A 21356-nucleotide genomic window follows, 5' to 3' on the forward strand; every position below is an offset into this window, starting at 1 on the left:
CTTTCCCTTCCTGGCAAATGATCTGAATGATCCCATTTGGATCATATTTTGATCCTATTCTGAGAAGATTAACACCATGGGTATAGCTACCGTGTCTCATCTGGGGAGTAGAAAAGGTGACTTTCAAAGTTTTCTATCAGCTTCTTGAAAATAAAGTTGAAGACCAGACCTATCACCTGGCCCTGAGTATTCTGGGTAACTGAAAAAAATTAAAACTTGATTCCTTCATTCAGAATGTTTTGATCAGCAAAACAACAAATATTTTACAATTATTATATTAGAAGATCTTCTAAAATAATATTATTACCTTAGGAAAATCTACTTCTTTCTTACACACAGCAAGATTACTTAAAAAAAAAATCATCAGCAGGAACAACAACATAACTGAAAGGAGGCACAGACTTTTTTTTTATGCCTAATTATCTTCTAACCCTTCCAAACTGAAAACTATTTGAGAATATCAGGAAGTCATAAGACTGTAAATACAATAAAGCACAACCATTCCCCATCTAATGGGAAAATCAGAATTCATCCCATGGAAGGATTTTTTTTCCCCATTGACCCAAAAATTTGATAATATTTGAGAATAATGTTCTGGAGACTTCTGTCAGACAGCTGCCTTAGAGACAAGATGTTCAGATCTTAGACTCCAAAGCAGCTCTGTAGCTCCTTGAATTACAATGATCAAATTCAGATTTTTAAAAAGTAGCAGTAGTTGCCAAGAAATGATAAAAGTACCATTTGTTGACCCACACACACACAAGAAATACATCTAACACTCCACTGATGCAGTGGAGAATATTCAAACTTCTGATTTTACACAATTGTACAGTTCTCTCTCTTCTAGATCTTTCAAATTTCTGGAACACTTTTTTTACAGAAGTAAAATGAATGTGATAAAGGAGACATTTGATAAAGTTTTTTCAAAGGTAGGCTCCAAAAATCTAAGTTGCTGTGGTGTAATGGGAGAAATATTCTCTGAGAGAAAGTGACAGATGATTGACAAATAGGGTACAAATAAATGTTTTCTCTATGGAGAAAGGTCCCACAGAGTTGTGCTAGAAAACATCAACCTGAGACTGAAGATGTAACTATTCACTGTCTCTTATAACCAAAGAGATAGCAATTTTTTTCATTCCTCTTCACATTTGAGTACAGACGGAAGCAGAAGAGTAAACCAGCTGAATGCTTGGCCTAACCAGTACCTTTGTTTTTATGCTTTTACAGCAGCACAATCTACAGCATTTCTTAATTCAAACTGCAAAGGCCACTGCCAAATGTGGTACCCTTGTTCCCTTCTACTCTTTTCCCACCCATTTGCAGTGCTTTATATAGCAGCTGTACATCAGGATGAGAGAGAAAACAGCCAACTGATTTTACTGGGTTTGTCTTTCCTGAGTCCACAGAAGCAGAAGGGAGAAAACCCTGGTTTCACACCTTCACTTAGAATAAGGTTCTGTGCTATGAAAAATTCCAAGATATGCAAGCGGCAAGCAGGTGGTTGGGAAAAAACAGTTGAAAAATGGAAAACTTCATAACTTTGACCTTCAGGTAAGGAGATTATATTTTTTACAAGCTCCTCAACTCACACAGGCTCACAGTGGGTCACTGAGCTGAAGAATTTGCCCATGCTGAATACCAGAGCTGGTGTGAGGAGTGAGGGAAATGGCACAGCTCAGGGAAAGGTCTCTTTTGGTGGTGGACAATTTATATAGTTTGGTTCCTTCCACACCAGAATATATACAAGAAAGAACATGGTTAGATACTAATTTAGAATTATTCATAATAGTCACAAACCACTAGCTTTTCTGCATAAAGTCAGGAAAATTAATGAAGACTACAATATAACTGAAGAAAATTTAAAAACCTACAGGTAAATGAAGATTATTCACCTGCAGAAAGTATTTTGTTTAGCTTGAAAAGCATATTTATCTGACATGCAATGTTGCTGGTTTACAGCTGTGCACTGCTCATTATTTGAGACATACAGAATAAAAATAGGTATCCACTGAAAAAAATATTTCCATCTCCACACTTCCAAAATAAAATCTACTGCTTATAACTTCTACATAATAGATGACTCTTCAAATCTAATTTTTTGCTTCAAATATTGTATATTTATCAAATATTATGTTCATAAATATTGTTCTAAAGAAATCACTTCCATATTAAACATTTTTATTTACAGCAACTTCTGTAAAGCAGAGAATTTTACAAGGAATGTATTGATTTTGAGATAATAATAAATGGAAGCTATGTTATCTGCGTAGATTTTCCTCAGAAATAGGATCAAGTGATAAAGTAGTGTTGTGATTTGTAAAGGTTACATGCTGGCAGATCAAATCAATCTTAATTTTGAGAATGGTGTAAGATTAAAAAAAAAAATCAATTTCTAAATGCTGGATTCTTATCAATACCTAGCTTGAAAGAGCAAATAGTACCTGTAGCTCTAATTAAGATATTTTGATGAATTCACTGTATTAATTTCTACTCCTAAGATAGAAAACTGTGTTGTGAAAAGTCTGTTTGCAGCAAGGTTATCTTTTTACTCAGATATTTTCTGTCTCCACATCTACCCCAGCTCCAATATTTTTTCCAGTACTGTACTATTTTTACTAGTAATAGAAAAACTGCACACATTAAAAGAAAATAAAAGGGAAAATTAGGCAATTGCAGAAATCTATTTGCATTTGGATTTAATCTATTTAACAATATTCTGCAAAGTGCATCTTGAACTCAAGAGATTAAAAACCAAATCTTTAGGCTTAAAGGAAAAATTCAGTACAAGATAAACAAAGGACAGAGGTCTGCTCTACCTCATTTGAACCTCCTAAATATGTTTCAAGGAGAAATGCCATTGAAATGGACAAACAAAAGATTATGGTTTAAGAGAAATACATGTATTCAGTCCCTTTGAAATTAGTAATTCTTAGATTTGGGAGGCCAAGTAGAATTTTAGCAGCATGAAAAGTGTCAGTTCTAATTTCTTCATTTCATGAATATTCAAAATAACACACATCTGAAGCAACACTTACTCAGAGTTGTCTATTTTGTACGAACAATCTAGCAAAACACTTGCTTTACCACAGCCTTTAGGCAAAGGATGCCTAGACAGACTAGGTTAGACACACTGCATATTTTTTTTTTAATTTCCCCAAGCTTAATGATTGCTTTAATAAAAGTATTTTGCTATTGTTTGTTAATAAATGCACTAGAAATATTACATACTAGAAATACTTCTATATTTATATTCTGTATGATGATTGCTGAGAAGCCTGTGTGAGTCTCCTGCATTAAGACTTTACAAAACTTTTTTAAAGAAAAACAAAAACTGCTTATGGATGTCTAATAGCATAACTATGAAATACAAATACCATCCAAGATTCTTTCTTTTTATTGAAAGTTTTATGCCTTCCAGGAATATATATATATTTTTTTGTAAATCTAGTGATCAATATCAACACAAAGTGTTTGGTAGTCATTGATCCTGGTCACAAGAAGGCAGCAAAGAACATTTCAGATTACTGACATCCTTTTGTCCAGACTGGAGGAAGTTTATTCCTCTTGCTTTCTTGCAGATCCCAGATGACCAGGTGTGGATGCCAGCCACAGCAGCCACCACCAGCATGTCACAGCCATTTAGCACCTTTAACTTTTGGTTGTGAAAACCACCGAGGTGTCTTTAGCCAGGAGGCTCCAAGTCACACCTGCCAAAGGCAGAGCACTGTTCTGAGCACAGCTGCTGAAGATCCTGCAGTGATCCTGTCTGTGACAGCATCTTCCAGCAGATGGAAACACAGACAACACACACAGCTGCTGGCTGTAGGAGCAGCCCTCCTACGTGCAGCAGAAAGTGAAGGACAACAGCAGCTTCTGCAGAGCTGAGAAGATGCTCACACTATTGATGACAAAGTGATGGCAAGGAGCAAAGCTTGGTGTCTGCAACCCTGCCACCTGCAATACGCCACTCACAAACCAGGAGGAGGGAGGATGTGTTCCCCAGGACAGAGCAGACACTGGGTAGGAGCAATGCAAGTAGCCAGGGGAGCTCAGCATCCACCAATCCAAACCCCACAGTGAGAGGGGCTACCTGGATGTGTGGGATGGGGCACCTCGACTGCCAGAACAACTGTCTTAGGGAGACCGCAAGAAGGAAGAATAAAGTGAGAAAAAAACACAAACAAGCCAGAAATTCAGCAAAGGGGAAGAAAAAAACCTAACTCAAAAACAAAACAAGGCTGTCACTGAGCAAGAGCTACTAATTTCCAGGAAGGAATAAGGGAGGTTCAGCTAACCACTGTCTGCTCCCTCTAGGCCTGTACTCACATGTAGAATATCCCATTCTAGACCAATAGTGAAAACAGAATAAAATTAATTGCTTTTTCCCCTTTACACCAAAATGTAAAGTCAACATAAATCAATTTTCCAGATTACAATACAAACTAGCTTAATCTTAGTCATATATTAAAACTAAAATGTTATTTCGAAGTAAGTCAGTATGCAGGTAAGGTTAATGAAAATAATAACTGTATGTCTATGCTGACAGAGATGTCACAATTTCATACTGTTATTATGACAGAAATTTTTGACCCCCAACTATTCCAAGACAGGTCTTAAGGATAATTTATCACTCTTGCCTTTATATCTAAATAATAAAGAAATTACTGTCAGAGCCTTGCAGGGTCTGTGTTAAGGATGCTTGAACTACTTTTCTGTTTAAAAGGAGAACATTCATTTTGAAAATTAGAAGACTAATCTCAACAATACCTTCTCTTAATAATTACCTTCCTGCTCTATGGCTACTAAGGAGATACTAAATTACATCTGAAAAAAACCCACCCAGATCTCTGCATACACATAAAATATTGAAATACTGTACACAAAGACAAAACATTCAAGTGGAAAACTGTTCCAACAAAAAACAAAATTTTCAACTTTCAAACAAAGTAGAAGACTTTAATGTCTCTCAAAGGCATCTGGATAAAACTTGTCATTTGTACTTGAAAATTTGCTAACACTTTTTAAAGGTTTAGACAGAACTAACTTCAAAACATAATAGCTTTCAGAGCTACTCTCTGGTCAGTCAGTGACGTCTAAGTGAATTTGTCATGACACGTAAACACCATTTTGGAAGGAACTGGTTTTCCTTAGTTCACATTTGAAGCTAAAACATTTTGACTGAAACAAACACAAGCCTCCAAATAGGCTCTGACCTTTGCATAACTGATCACCCTTTCCCAAGTTCTGCAGCTGCAGCTAGCAACAACACGCTAATGAACCATTTGCCTGTATTCAACAATCTCCAAAATGCCTCAGCCCTTGACACTTTAAAAAAAAGCCCCACACTTTCTTTGGCTGGAATTCGATGGTAGGAACATTCTATCAGCCCTACAGATGTGACAGCTGGTTCAATGTCAATATAGGTAAGACTCAAGGTCAGAGCTAGAGGTGTTGCTGCTCTCGGGGTACACAGCACCACAGCTCGGGAGGCGCTCCCTTGTCTCATGGCCCTTGCCCATGGTGCAAACTGGCAGCTCCCACCCTGCTGCAAGATCCAAACACTAAAGGACTGCAGGAGATGTCATATATGAATCACAAAAAATGTACTCTCACTTTAAAATCTAACAAATGAGAACCACAAACAACTTAAAACTTCATTTGAACATAATTCTCATAAATAAGATAGAGAGGCTACAAGAAAACAGCCTTAAAATATTTTTAAGCAATATGTATGACACAAGAGCTCCAATTAAAATTCATTTGACTCATGTAACTCATTCACTGACGCATGTTGTGCTAAAATGAAAACACTGAAAGTAAAATATACAAGACAGCATATTCTGATTATGAGTAAGAGAGAATGGCTTCATATTGATCCCCAAAATTAATTGGAAGGCAGCCAAGTTATAGAACAGTCAGAAAAAGAATGAATGCTTCTTTCATACACTGCACATACAGAGACAAAGAAGGGATGGAGAGAAATGAAACTGTCAAGACAGGAAGTTCAGACCACAGGGTACTAAAAAAATGCCAACGTTATATATAGTAAATGACATTTCCAGGTAGAGGAAAAGTATCAGTTGAGAAGTTCAGGATCAAACACACTACCAAGGTTATTCATTGAAAGTCTAAATAGCAACTATGCAAGAAGAACAGTTGATTTGTCCCCAGGAGAAACACATTCATGCAAAGTATTTAGAGGGAAAGTCAGAACCAGCAGGCAAAGAGAACAGAGAAGAGTCATTAAAGGTGTCAAGGAATATGTACAGCTGAAAATCACAAGCACAGAATTGTCACTCAGCACCATAATTTAGATCCTGTGTATAAGTAAGAGCAAATGGCCAAAAAGTGACCCTTGTGAGAAGGACTCGAGAGAGCAAGGGTCTTGTCACGTAAGAAATGAACAAATACACACCTTTTATTTTTTTAAGAGATGTGTAGAAAAATGTCAACGATAAAAGGATAGGGCCGGCAATTGGATGAGAGACTTGTAGAAATACAGTGGTTATATAAGGAGGAGAAAATGAAAGAAATAATACCTGCACAGAGACTGCACATTGTTTCTCAGAGCAGTCATCATTATCCTGAGTTAGGTCAATCTCAAATGTAATTTCTTAACAACTATTATGGAAAAGACTATGTATAAAGTCTAACACTGACTTCTCTTTTTACTAGGAAACAATTCATGATAAAAATGTTTCTTAGCTGGAGGAATTTTATATTGGGCCTTCCAGAGACATGACATCTAAAACTTTTATTAACTGAGCAATCTAAGCCAACTCTTAGCAGAGCAGTAGGCAGAAAGCTCACTCCATATACTGGATACATTTACCCATTTATTTGAATTACCTAACTAGATAAAAATTGTAAGGCAAGAATATCACTTGTCAGCGACATATCAGCTACAAATGGTGCTGCACATTTCAGGAACAAACTAGAGAAGTCTCTAAGCATCTGACTAACTAGCAACTCAGTCCGTGCCTAGGGTTCTGCTCAGAGCCTGAACAGTTTCTAGATCATCTCCTTCAGCTTCTCTGAAACTAAAGATTTGATAGAATATGCATAATATCTGAAGCAACTAAGTTGTCATCACAGGAAACACATAACAGTTATTTATTTTACACAATACAATGACATAAAAGTAAAAACCAGTTTATGAAAAAATGGAATGACTACCAACTTGCTCAAACCTACTTAAAATAGTAAGAAAATAGTACTTGTTTTGTTAAGAAAGAAGCCTTAACTAACAGCACATTTTGGTAAAAACAATTTTGGGGGTTTTGTCTTGGTTTTTTGGTGTTTTTTACTACGCAGATATTGGTTGACTATTAGGAGTTGCTTTACTGCCTGGAAAACAGACACATGTGACATCCCTTTATGGCCTATGTTTGTTTGGTATGTCCTACACACAGGTTAGAGGTGAAAATGGGAGAGCTCTCTCCAGTCTTGCAGTTCTCACATTAATTAAGCACAGGCCATCTAAAGAAGCATGCCTGTAAAGCTGGAAATTCCTGCATATTTTTGCCAAAACTTTGCCTTCCAAAAAACCCACATCAAAACAGAATACTAGAAGCTGCCTTTTATTACTGAGATCAGGAGAACTGAAATAATTAAAAAAAAACAAACAAAACTAAGTAGATTAAAAAATAAATGATTTAAAGGTTTTAAATCACAATGATGCATCATATGCACAGAGCACATAAATATATAACATCCTAATATTACTACATTTAAGTGTTCTATAAGGATATGTGTATGATACACTGTGACTTAAAACATTTTAATTCCTTTGAAGAAGTTCTATAGCTTTAAAACCTGCTGCAATTTTGCATGGCTGCTGCCTCTTGCATTCCTCAACATGAAGTGACAGATTCTGCAGAATACTTACTTAACTAAGAGCCTTGGCAGAATATGCAGGCTCTGATTTTATTGTAGGATTGTAACTCTATATACACATTACCCGAGCTTCTGCTTAAAATAATGGCATCAAATACTACAGTAATCTCAAGCAAAGTTTTTGTTCAATTGATTTTTCTCACCGTCTGAACTCCTCTGCTTAAAAATCTTGATGCTTTGAAGCATCTAAAAATTGTTAATGTTCAGTACACAGGACATCTCTGCTGTATTGCCAGACCAAGACTCAGTGGATAAATCAGAAATACAAATAGGTTACAGAACATAGATATTTGTATTTTATAGGATGAATTTTTATCCCTGCCTCAACTGGTAATGACAAACACGTGCTAAGTACTTATGCAAAAACCTAACATAAATAAATGTTCAAGAATATACACTATATATGTACCTACATATTATGTGTGTAGTTGCTAAGACATAACACTCTAAGAATAATCTCCCAGTACTATATTAAAAAACCAAGATGAATGAATGAATATTGCTTATTTTCAAGTTTTAAACAGTGCAGGTTTCCAAGCCAAACATGAAAGCTGGGAATGTAACATATTGCTCTGAAAACACTGAATAAACCAGCAAAACAGGGAAAGTTTGTTAAAAACACAGATTGCATCATATGCCACAAGTAGGAAAGTAGCTCTGCCAGTGTTTGAAAACCAGCAGCACAACAACAAATAAAACCCAAGTTTCTTTTTATCAAATATTATTTCAAGTCATTAGATATTGAAAAACAAAATAATAACTCAATCATCTTTCATTCTTAAACTACAATGGAGAAAGAAATTTAGTAAGTACAGGGATCAGTTTATGTATCACACAATAAATCAGCAAATCTTCTCTATCTAAGTGCATAACGTTAGCAACTGTTTCATATTCAAATTGAAAAAGTTACTGTAAAACAGAATAAAGAATGCATCTTACATCTTTTCACTGATTTTATTTACAGTGTTTCTGGCTGAAAAAAATGCCTGCATAACATATAGAGCTTTGCTATTAATATACCACAATTCTCCAGTTTCCTTCCAGAAAAAGTAATGCTTATCTCAAAAAAACTCCCAATCTATTTTGTACCAGAATCTCAATAGGTTCCACAGTCAAAGACATCAAAGACTCTTTTCTTCAATGAGAAAGGCTTGAGTAAAAAATTGGAACAGCAGAGATATCCCTCTCCCAATCTTTTAATCTCTGCCAGTGATTTTCCTGAAGCCATGCTACTAATTAAATGTACTGTCCAGATGGGCATTCCCTGTTTTCTGGGCAGCTGAGCACCACAATGGCCTGGTGCTAAAGCCCTCCCTGCTTCCTCCACAGCAGCTCCTGTGGTTGCACTGTGCCATCCGTGCTGCAGGACCCAAAGTGCACAGGAACATTCTCAGCCCAGCTCTCCTCAACATGGTGGCTTCACTCCACTCCCACAGCACACGGATACAGAGTGGCCATGTGAGCCAAGAACTGCTCATGTCAGACTACAAACATGGACTCAACTGCTGACAAAGAAATCAGATTTATGGGAAACCAAAGAGACTGAAGCCCATTATCACCCACCCATGCAATAAAAGCACCTCCATCCACATGGGAAGGACAACTGAACAGTCATCTGAAATATAAGGCATCTTTCCCTTTCCATTGCTCCCTGCAGAAGTAAAGCAAGTTATTCTTCAGTCCTGAAAGCTTTAATCAAGGAATTTCACAGATATTTTTATTTTTAGTTGGTTTACTGTTTGTTTTTAATCAAAAACTTTTCGTCAAAACAAAGTGGTAACTTGATGGCAAGATAATTCTGTTTGAATATCACAACACTACTTTAGCTGGTAGTCAGCCTTCAAAAATTCCAGTTATTCAAAGAGAGAAAACTAGCTTGAGAAGTAAATATATTAGTAAGAAACAATCAATCACAGAGAAATAAAACAGGCTAAGAGGAGGACGGTACTTTCAGGGGAGGTAAGCAATCCACAGAAAAAAATCCACTTTAATAACTACATTTGCCAGAATGCATGGAACTAATTATGGCTCCAATATACATAATGCATTCAGAGACCTCAAGTAACAGACATTACTACCTGGCATTTCCAGCCCAGTTGTTGAAGTATACTGATTGTAAGCATAAATGTTCATATTACAAAACAGGCAGATGGTCTGCTTCACCAGAAACATTACAGTTTGACATTTGTTATCAATTGTACTGATTTAATACTAATGAGAGTAAATGGAGACAGATTTGCAAAAATCTGTCTCTTGGGAAGATATATGAGTACCTTTAAAATCTTTTACTTCATATTTATTATGCTACGGTACCAAAAGGAATAATGATGTATTTTAACAGACAGCACCACTCTGATATTTGCACAGAGTATTCAGGCCAGGAACCAAAACCTACCTGAGAATAAATTTCTTCAGGAAAAGAAGCAGAGGTGCTGCTTCACTAACTCAGCCACAGCAGCAAACAAATCACCATTAAACCCACTTTTTATGATAATATAAAATACCATTATATCCACAACTGAGGCTTTTGTTCACAAGTGCAGCAATTTGAAGATATCACAGCAAGGGTAAGCAGGGCTTATTCTCCAAATGCTGAAGTGCTCTGCCCTTCCTCACTGTGTCCTGCTGACTGCATGCTCACTGTGGGCTGGGGAGAGAAGAAGAGCCACCAGGCTTACCCCAGGGGCCCGGAGCTGCCAGGAGCCCAAGCTGGGTTAAGCAGCAGAGCCTGCCCCATCACAGCCACTGGCTGCATTTAGGGGCAATGCCCAAACTGACAAACATTAAACAAGGGGCATAAATTATCAGTACTTTCTCAAGCCTAACACTTCTCCTTACACTTGTTCTTCATGCAATTGCTTCAGGCCTTAAGAAAAATTAAGGCTGGCTATGTTTCTCATAACCAAGCAGCAGTGAAAGTGTTCCTTGTAAATCAGTGTCTGGTCATCAGCACGTTCTCATCCTCTCAGACTTTTGCTGTTATGAAATGCCACTAGCATTCCTTGTCTAGCAAGATACAGCAAGGCAGGGACACAGAGCCTCTACAACAAACCAATACCAGAAGCTCCTTGCTTGTTTTATTTCCTTCAGACACTTTCATATTTCCTGTTCCATTTCTTCTGCAACACCGTAGTGCGATCAAACATACAGTGATTCGTTACTTTCTCATTAATAACAGCATCAATTCCACGGAGATTTCCAAGTTTCTCCAAACGACTTTGAGTACCAGCACAATTTAAGACTGAGGTGTAATGACACAGCATTATGTTACAATTCAATTGCTTCACTTCCATTTATGTCAGACACCAGGATTTGAGAACTGATTTGGACAGACTAATAGTGAACACCTGGATTTCTTCTTTTATAGCCAGAATTATCAGTATGATTATTCACTCACTTACTATTTCATTGAAAGCCAATGCCTGTTTATAATCCCAGATTAGAATACTAGAGGCTTTATTATGAAGCAAATTTTTTTTTAATTATCCATGTACTATAACAAATAAATATATTTAATATAAAGGTGTTAAAAATAAGCCTTTTAACTTAACCTTCCCATAAACTATTGATAAAAAATAGATTTAAGTATATTTTTCATTGCTTGGAAAAACTGATTTCAGCTAGATTACAAGACCCTGAGGGTCAGGCATTAACTATTACATTTTCCCAATTTTGTAATTTTTATAGCAAAGACATGGTCATTGCCAGTAACTTCCAAAGTAAGATTAAAAGCAAGATCTTGCACAGATTGCTGTATTAGCATACTGCAAAAAATACGTACTGTACTTCTAGTAGACATAAAAATGCCTCTGGTATGAAGTCAAGAAAATTGAAAGTAAAGTCAGCTGTACATGCTGTAACACACTTTCTCTGAAGCTTCTACACTGGAACACAACACAAATTAACTGTCATGTTTAAGCAATTATCTTCTATCAAAACGATCAAAAAACTAATTTACACAAGAGATACAGAAGATGCATTTCCAATTTTCCCTCTAGCTTCCCCAAGACAGTGCAAGCGATCTAAACAAATACAGTCAATCATTTGTGAGAGTGTGCATGCAGGGAAAGAGTGCTTTTTAAAATTATTATTTATTCTTAAATAAAGGCAAGAAGTGTGATCTTCCCTGTAAGGGATAGACTGGAAATAGAGAAGATATGTCAGTGAATGTTTTATGTATAGAGATGTTATACAGATCAATATCCTACTTTTAACTATAAGAATTTTTTCTCACAGAAAACTGATAGTACAAATGGATAGTACTCAATTTTCCAAACAAGCTTTTTACAGGGTAAAGAGGGAACTAAATGGAGAGAAAAAATTTTATATTCAGCATCATGAAACAGATTTTTTTTCTTGTGACCTTGAGCAAGATGTCTGCTCCTATCTGACGAACAATAGTATCTAGAATATGAGCCATATCACGCCTGGGTTCCTAATCAAAACATGTAAACAAATCAGTGTCATTTGGCAAAGGGAGAGGGGACTGGTGTCCACAGATGACACAAACAGAGGGGAAACAAAAATAATTTTTTCCTTCATTCTTTCTAGTCACTCTTGGAGATCTACAACAGTAGAATCTTCTAATCGCTTTTTTTTAAGTGCAGGGCTGAGTGTTATTTGTACAATTTTCGTACTTTAAAGTGATTTGCTGGAATAATTTAATATACCTACACTGCTACAAATATACTCTATTTTCTGCATGCAATATGCCAATTCCATTAAAATCTACCACAAATAGCCTAATTTTGAAAAGTGACTACAAAAACAATGTTTGAAAGAACAAAGATTTTTTGTTACTGAAAATATGTCTCCTGGAGATATGAACTACTTCTTCTCTCATATTGTTTTTTGTTTTCCCTCAACCCTTCATAAATACCATCTCAAAGCCTTGTGTTAGCATTGCTATTGAACCTAGTGTTTTTTGACTAAGCAACAATATATGAGTAGTTTCTATTCCAAACTTCATAACACTAAGCTATTTGTAAATTATTTCTTCTAAATTGAATCAGGTGCTTAAACACTGCCATATGCCAGGCAGTAAATATTTTTTTAATTGCTAAAGAGATACAACAGGTTTTTGCTTTTTTAAAATCACAACAGAATAAACCCCACCAATTCCATGACCTCCCCAAAACTGTTGTGGCTTATGAAGCAGTGATTTGCAAATCTGAAAAGCAATCATCCTAAATCAACTAGAGGAGACTGATACAGCCAAGTCTGAAAACAAAGATGGAGTAGTGCACCATTTAAAATACCTTCAGTTTTGGTTTTGGTTAGAAGGTAAAACATGCTCCTTGGCATAGAGGCAGTAATAAAATAGGTTGTCTTCTCTAAAAACCAAAGGAAAATCAGAAATTAGGAAAAAAGTAACAAATTTTACTTGTATCACTTAGTAAACTGTTAAGAGGTGAAAATAACTACTATGAAACATACAGAGGCAAAATCTATTGCTAAATCATGAATGGCAGACAGTTTTTATCAGAAAACCTGAATATTTTTGTTCTAATTTTGAGATACTCGAGCCACCTTCCTTGGACACAGACACGGTAGCAGCACACAAATCAGCAGATGCAGGTACTTGAACCAACGCTTGCAAATCTGGGAGTAAGCCTGCACAGTAGCTTAAGCTTTGAGCAGACAACGACACTTTGCTCCTCTCTAAGAGCTTCCCTTGGCTCTCAAGGCTTTTTGAAGACCCACCTCCTGATGGCTCTGGAAAATCACCAGGTAAAAGTTCATAGCCTTCTCAGAAGCCTTCACACTTCAGAAACTAAATATGTAGCACATCAGTTATGACAGTCTGTGGTTAACTTTCACTACATTCCCCAACTACAGAGGTTCAGTTTTGAAATTTGATCAATATTTACATCATCTTACAAATCAGATTAATTGGTAAAAAAGCTGCAACATATTCTTTGAGACAGTTCTGAGGAACAAATTATTTGTTACCCAATGTGAATGAATCTCCTGTTTGCAAATATTGATGATGGTTAATGGAAGTATCACGTTGTTAGAAGAGTCTGCAGACTACATGCATAAGTAAGAATCAATGTTGCAAGTAAAAGTCTGAGCAAAGACAAGTGAAGTAAACTGTACATTCTATATATTGTTTAATTAGGACCCATCCCTTACTTTATCATCTATAATCCTAACAAAACCCTGGGATCTGCACATTAACAGGACTTGCATGTCAATCACTGTCATTTTCTAAACCAGAAAGGTGGATGTGTATTTCCACATCAGGATTTAGATTAGTTTTCATGAAACTTTACACAAGGGCAGCAACCCTATCTTCTGCTACTCCTAGCCAGGTCTGTGCCCAGGTCCTTGTCCCATCCCAAAGTTTGGGGTCTCCCTGTTACCAAGGCTCACCTAAGTTAAATATTTACATTCATAGAGTAAATTTTAAGGTGGGTCCATTCTCCTGCCTGCGTCTGCATTCATCCCCTCTAACACTCAGGCAGGCAGGTGTAGGCACAGGCAGGGACTCTGACAGCGCTCATGAAACTGTGATCCTCACCCCATAACCTGGCTTCATCTGAATCCAGCAAGCATTACACAGTGAATTCAGACCTGGAAATCGTTTCTGCTGCAGTTTCTTTAGTCACTTTTCAGTTCACTTCAGTTTCTACAGTCATTTTTTGCTGAAGCACTCATCTTCTCCCAGCAAGAGCACAATACAAATGTACGAGGACAGACAAGCATTGCTCTTTCTTGTCTACTCCTGCTCTTCTCCTGTCCTGGTGACCTCAAGCATTTACCAGTGAAATTCTGTACATAAGTCAGGTGTCCATACAAAAATCAATTTGGAGCCTTGGTAGCTAGATTTCTACTGTTTATTTCTCATTCTCCTCTTTGCAACCAGAGTTAGGCATCACTACCAAAGGCATTTCATCTCTACTGATACAAGCTGGAAAATGTCACATTATCATACCGGTCTGAAACTTGGACTTTGTGGAGAATGCAAAATAAAAATTCAGTCAAGGGTAGGGAAGCTGAACAAGGCAGTAATTGTTGACATATATATACATACATATTTGCCACAAAAATCTGAATGCAGTGGGGGAAAGCAGAAGATGAAGGAAATAAAAAATGGATCAATTACTGCCCAGAAAAAAGGGTACCTTGGGAATAGGGCCTATGACAAACAAGCTCACTAAACTAGCAATTATCTGAATATATTTTTTCCCCCCACATCACACAAGATAAGACAATATTGTGGGCTTCCTCCTGCTGAAAGGCCACTAGCAGTTTGGAGCAATGAAAACTCTTTGAGAGACAGTAGTTGTAAGGCAGAATTACAGAGGCTGGGTGGATTTATCCATGATTGATATAAAACTGAACAGATAGAGTGTATTTTCAGGTCTTATCATGTGTGTAAATTCATAAAGGAAATTCAAAAGACAGTTTTAAACAGATTCAATAGTTCTGTTACAAATAGGCATATATGTTATGAAACCTCCTCTGGCTGAAAGGCAAAAGTATTGTTATTTGAAAATAGTATCTCAAGTTATGTTTTATCCTGTCCAGTCACAGTAATTCTTGCAATGATTTCCCTTCCTCTTTTACCAAGGGGAAAAAAATCCATGGTCTTATTGGATTCTTTAAACAGAAATGACATTCTGGCTCCATCTAAGTGTTTTAGCTTGATTTTTCCAGAAAAAAAAATGCTATTATGAGATGACTAATCACAAAGTCATAAAATTTGAACCATGTTGTCCAAGTTCTATCAAATTTTGCAAGATACTAGATGTCTCGGATATGAATTTCACAGAAGACAGAAACCTAACAGAAACAATAGGACCCCCAGTAATTCTTGAAGGAAGAGCAACCACAGCTTTGTCCCTCTTCCCTTGAAGAAAAGTCACTCTACTACTAATCAAAATTCATGTTCTATTTGTTGAAACCACAAGCATGACATCCCTAACACACACAAAAATCATTGAAAGAGACTAAAATGAATGGTACATTTGAGGAGCATGGCAGGGAGCCAGAGCACCTAACAGTGGGGACTAAAATACATAGGCAATGAGCCTAGAAAGAAAGTCAGGTTTTAGGTCTACTACTCATGAAACAACTGCACAGCTATGGAGTATTCCCAAGTCATTGCACCTAAGAAAGAAAACCAAACAACACTTGAAGAGGAGAAACATCTAAAACATACACATAGATAATATGAATAAGTCAATACCAATTAAAAAGAAGGGATGAAAACCACTGCAATTATTATTGCGACTGGATAGTTTTAATTTTCTTGGTAGCATGCAATATAGCAATGTAGATTTGTGCTGAGGTGCCTAAACAAAAGACAGAGCATATCTCTCTACATCAAAATGTCCAAGTAATATGATAAACATTGAAATAGAACAGTGGAGAAAACCTCCCACCATTTATTCTTTATACAAATAGACACTATTTGTATATGAAGACTGTAAGCACACATGCATCCCTTTAAAGACCTGGCTTTCAAAGTAGATTTCATTTTTACCCCATTCCTCTAAGAAGAAAATATCATTGAGAGAAGTCAAATAAAATAAAGGGAATAACTGATGCCCCCCAAAATCCAGAGCAGATACAAATTATTGTTGACTCATTTTGTAAATTGCCTGTCCACTACAAGCTTTTAGAGTAATGCAACAAGGAAAAAATGTTTTTCAATCACTGCCATCCATCAACTTGGTAAACAAGTAAAATGTACACTCTGCCATCTGCTAGCTATTAGTCTATGTAATCACAAAATATCATGTAATGTAATCATAAAAAACCACTATTATTACCTACTCTTTCAATTTATAAGCAAATATTTCTATCTGTCAAATGATTTTATGCTAGCATGAGGCTTGAACCTTCTGTGCTGCTTACCATCAATCTAGTCATCAATCTAAGATAAGTCTGTCTCTTGTTCAGTCCTCCTGCATTTGGGAAATGCTCAGCATGGCACTGCTGTGTTTGATCCCAGAAGAAATCACATGAAGAGAAGGGTCAGTAAATGATCCAGCTGTCAAGGGCCTGAACAGTTTAACAGCAATGGCTATGGGAGTACTCTTGCTCTTGGTCAGACTGGCTTAGATGGTCAGAGAAGTCTTGTTCTTGGTCAGACTGGCTTAGATGCTGCCAAGAAAGAACAGAATTCTCAGTTCTCAGATTATTTCTTTCTGCATCATATTCTAGTTACTCTTGATACTTATCTTTAAACATATTTCCATGAGAAAGACCACTAGAAAAGTTATGGTTTTCTCAAATTACCTCTTTTAAAGGTAGAAATAGCTTTTCTAAAATGCTTAAGTCAGAGTAATAGTGCTTTTTTCCCCACAGATTTCCAACCAAAACTATCCATTAGAAAGCAAACACATTAGTAAGAAACTCTGCAGCGAGACTAAAAAATCATACTGAAAGTTTTTCCAGTGATATGTACTACTAAAATATGTTTAAACAATGGAACTTGATCTTGTTCCTAGAAATTTCTCAATAAACTGAGAAGTCTTCACATAAAGAGACATTCACTATTTTTACCAGCTCGCAGAACTTGCCAGAGTTATTACACCATCAGACCAATAGCAACAAGAAGTTCAGTTGGCTAGAGCTAAGACACTTATTCCCTATTAACTACTTTTAGTTTATGGCAGAAAACCAAATATTTTATGGCCCTACTTAAGCATATTCTTTTTCCCACCAGGTAAATGTCAGAACCAAAGGTAATAGTGTAAGTGACACAGAAGCCATTATTTCAGCTGTACATGACTCCCATTTGTTCCTGAAGGTGATCCTCTGCCAGCTTGAGGCCTGGAATCTGCTCCTGCAGTGACAGAACCAAGTGGAACAGCATACCAGGGGAATATCTGGGGGGCTGGTGGCCTACCAGGTGTCACAGTAAATTAAAATGGCAACTTTTTAAAGATAGATCCACTGGGCTAAGATTGACTTTGAAACTCTGCATGGATAAGTCTCTCAGGCTACAGAAATATCTTTTCTTTCTTCAGATCAGCTGTTTCAGAGCTAATTTCCATATAACCTGTCAGAAACCTTGATTTTCTTTCATGCCTTGGTCAGTAAAATTCTGTCTTATTCCACAAACACTACCAGTACACCTTAAAGATACAGTCCAGGATCTCAAATCAATTAACAGTGCAATAACACAGCTGCAGGGACAGGAGAGAGATGATGCTCTTTAAAACACAAGTATGAAGTCTGCACCACTGGAAAGAGTGACCTTCTTTGCACCTTGGGTTGTTGACACCACAAGCATGACATCCTTAACACACACAAAAACCATCGAAAGAGACTAAAATGAATGGTACATTTGAGGAACATGTAGGAACACCTGCAGCAACCAGGTTTTTCTTTGAGGCAATAGCCACTCAATCTGGCACATGGTGCTGCCAATCCAGTTTTGGAGCCCTTCAAGTAACAGAGGTCATCCAAACTACTGAAACAAGGAGCAGACTCAACCAGATCTCTCAAACACATCTGTCTCCTGAATCTAAACCTGTCATCCTTTTCCAGGTGTTGCCTAAATATTTCTGCAGTTTGTGTAGCAGACTGTCCTGCAATGGAGAGGAATTAAGAGTCCAAACCCCACATTTAAAAACTACATTATACATGCGGCAAGGTAACCATTAAAAAATTATGGAATAAAATGTGTATAATGGCAAGTGAGATTTTCCATTTAAAGCTAAATATTAATAAAGAATGTTTCTCAGTTTATGTAAGTTTCATGTATTTTGATGCAATCTTTATTACATGTTTGCTACAGAGTCCATGACTGATACCACAGGAAAGCAGTAGCAAGATTGTATCTGCCAGGACCACTCTCTCATTTTCTCACTTCCTAAACTTGGTGTGTCTATTGTATTTGATTTTGATATCTAAATGTATTACATATAAGATTTATGAAATTTTAAAATTAATGCTGACATAAAATGTATCCATAAATAAAAGAAATAAGATAGTGATTTTAAGGTGGTTTTCAGTCTAGGAGAGGTTTCATTTCTTAGAGGTACCCTCTAAGTCTATTCAACTTGACCACTATTGCCAGCCTTTACACCAGTGACTGAAAATTCAAAGGAAGTCTCCAAAAGCAAAGGCATTTTCTTTTTTTTTTTTTCCTGGATCAATTCTGTAATTATGCCATATAGTATATGGCACAAATAAGGAAATTTAGTGCGTCACAGAAATGGAAGACTTCAGTAAATGATTGCACAATATTTTTCAATTAGACACAGGGACAAAAGATAAATAAGTGTGGGGGGGAAAGGCAAGGCAAAAAACAAAAATGCAACAAAAAACCACAAACCAAAAAACCCAACAGCCTATGACAAACCAAAACTTCTGGACTATGTCAATTCAAATTCCCTCTGCAAATTTTAAAACAGGCTCTTTCCCTCAGCAGTAAAGCCACATGCCTCTGTCTCCCTTGTAATGCATAAGGAAAAGGGAATGTCCCAAGAGAAGAACACACAATGGATATCTTCAACCAGAGAAACTGACTTATGTTAACCATTATCATGTACTGTAAAGTCATAAAACAGTTTGCTGGCATCAATTCTATACTCTTACAGAAAAAAAGTATTTTTTAATTTGTTACAATACCTCTTATTTAGTCTATCTAGGTATTTGTTTTTAGAATTCCTAACTTCTGATTACTTCAGAAATTCTAAGACCAACTCCACAGAAACACACCCAAAAGGCTCAGTTTGTAGCCATTGCTGGTTACTGTAAAAAAGAATGCAGAAAAATGCTTGCTTGGGCATTTTCCTGCTGCATTAATATAGAGGGAAATTTACAAATGTCAATAGTTGACATGATAAGCTGCCAGCACTCAAACTAAAAATGTTTACTGGGCTAACAAGGCAGTGATTCTCTGAGCAGTGGCAGCAGAGAGGAAGACTGCACTATTGTCGAATGGTACAAACTTGACTTCAACAAAAACGACTGCTACATCTGCCAAAAAGGCCAGAGTGAGCTTAGGAAAGTGCAAGCAAGACCACCCTGTCCTGCACCACGTCAGGATGGCATGAACAAGAGACACACATGTCAACATAAAAGCACTTCTGGGAAGTAAAAAAGAAGAAACCCAAAGGAGTGAATTGCAATTGACTCAGAATTGTATTTTGATCTTGTACTGGGGTACTGGATACTCCAGTGATTGATTTATTGTACTGTTAAGCCCTAAGATATTTTGAAGACAAAGAAACAGTATTTGACTTTCAGTATTTGACTGAAGAGATGGAAAGTGGGATGTGATGTGCAGGGCTGGAGCTATGGAGAAGTCACAGCAGCAAACTGGAGGGCAAGCTCTCAATGCCATGGCTGAAGAGCAGGTGGCAAGGAGATGGGGTAAGGTGAAGTAAATGTAGAACTAGAACTCTTCTTTCTCCCTCCCACACTGCCAAGAGAATCTCCACTAAATTTATTACTTTTTACACACAATAAGAAAACATAACTTAATTGCTGATTGAGAATGTGTATCTGCAATAAATATCAAAGCACATGTATTTTCTCAGAAAGAAAAGGCAGCACAACCAGAAAGTAAATTACAGCTATTAATTCCCCACCCAAATTTCTGACATTATCCATTATATGCAATTCTACTGTGGATATGAGTTCATGATAAGTAGATTGCTAAAGCAGCCCACTACTTTTAAGTGACAACGCTCTCATTTGAGACATCAGTTAGGGGAGATATTAATAATCCAACCAGAGTTCAATTTCTTACATTGCAGTCAACGTTTTAACTCTCCAGAACAAATGGCCAAACAAGATTTTAACCCTATAACAAATGACTGTGCAGCATTTTAATGACCAATAACAAACAACTGTGAACACAAGTGTAAGGTACCTTCCCTAGCTTTAGATAACTAAATAAGGAAGATGAATATTGAAGTCTTGGATGCAAGATCAGCACACCTATTCATATTTTCAAGAAACATCATTATAAAATTAAAACTATGCATAAATTGAGGATTTACTTGCATATCCTTTAAGATACAAATAATACTATATTATCAGGAAAAAAGTATTTCTATTCAGCATTTCAGATTCAATTAAGTATTTAGTAAAAGTTAGGTAATAGTGTATTTACTAGGACTATCTAAAGGAAAATTTTTTCATACAGCTAAATCTTTAAATCATCAACTGGTTTTGTTAACAGCCCATACTCCACCTTTCTCAGTCTGGACTCACACAGCTGGTTGGAGTTCTTCATGTACTAGATTTCCCTTTAACACTATGTAGGAACAGATAGATACTCACATACTTGACAAAAAATAAGAATCAATATATTATTAGCAGCACAATTGTTACAAACACACAGGGTCCTGCAGTTATCAGAAGGGTGTATCCAGGGATTCTCAAAAGTCCAAATGCCTGATTCCTACCTAATAGGGTCTTAACCCTTTTCTCTTGACAAGAGATTACCAAAACTCAGGGGCTATGCTCCCATTTTCTAAGGCAAAGTC

At 36.7% G+C, this 21356-nt stretch overlaps 1 protein-coding gene across 19 annotated transcripts in view; it reads right to left on the reverse strand.

The window, feature by feature from the left end:
* Positions 1–21356, reverse strand: part of TENM3 (teneurin transmembrane protein 3) — a 1290863-nt gene that overhangs the window by 331829 nt on the left and 937678 nt on the right. For 14 of the 19 annotated variants that reach the window (XM_054295903.1, XM_054295901.1, XM_054295902.1 and 11 more), the window contains one exon: positions 16762–17010. The exons of the other annotated variants lie outside the window; for them this stretch is intronic. The gene's annotated coding sequence lies outside the window, so the exon portion shown is untranslated. The remainder of the gene's footprint in view (positions 1–16761; positions 17011–21356) is intronic. 19 annotated transcript variants of the gene reach the window in all.

This window comes from Melozone crissalis, unplaced genomic scaffold (genome assembly GCF_028551555.1).
Source record: "Melozone crissalis strain CALT ecotype California unplaced genomic scaffold, PUWL_Pcris_2 ptg000006l_1, whole genome shotgun sequence".
In the NCBI taxonomy this organism is placed as follows: Eukaryota; Metazoa; Chordata; class Aves; order Passeriformes; family Passerellidae; genus Melozone; species Melozone crissalis.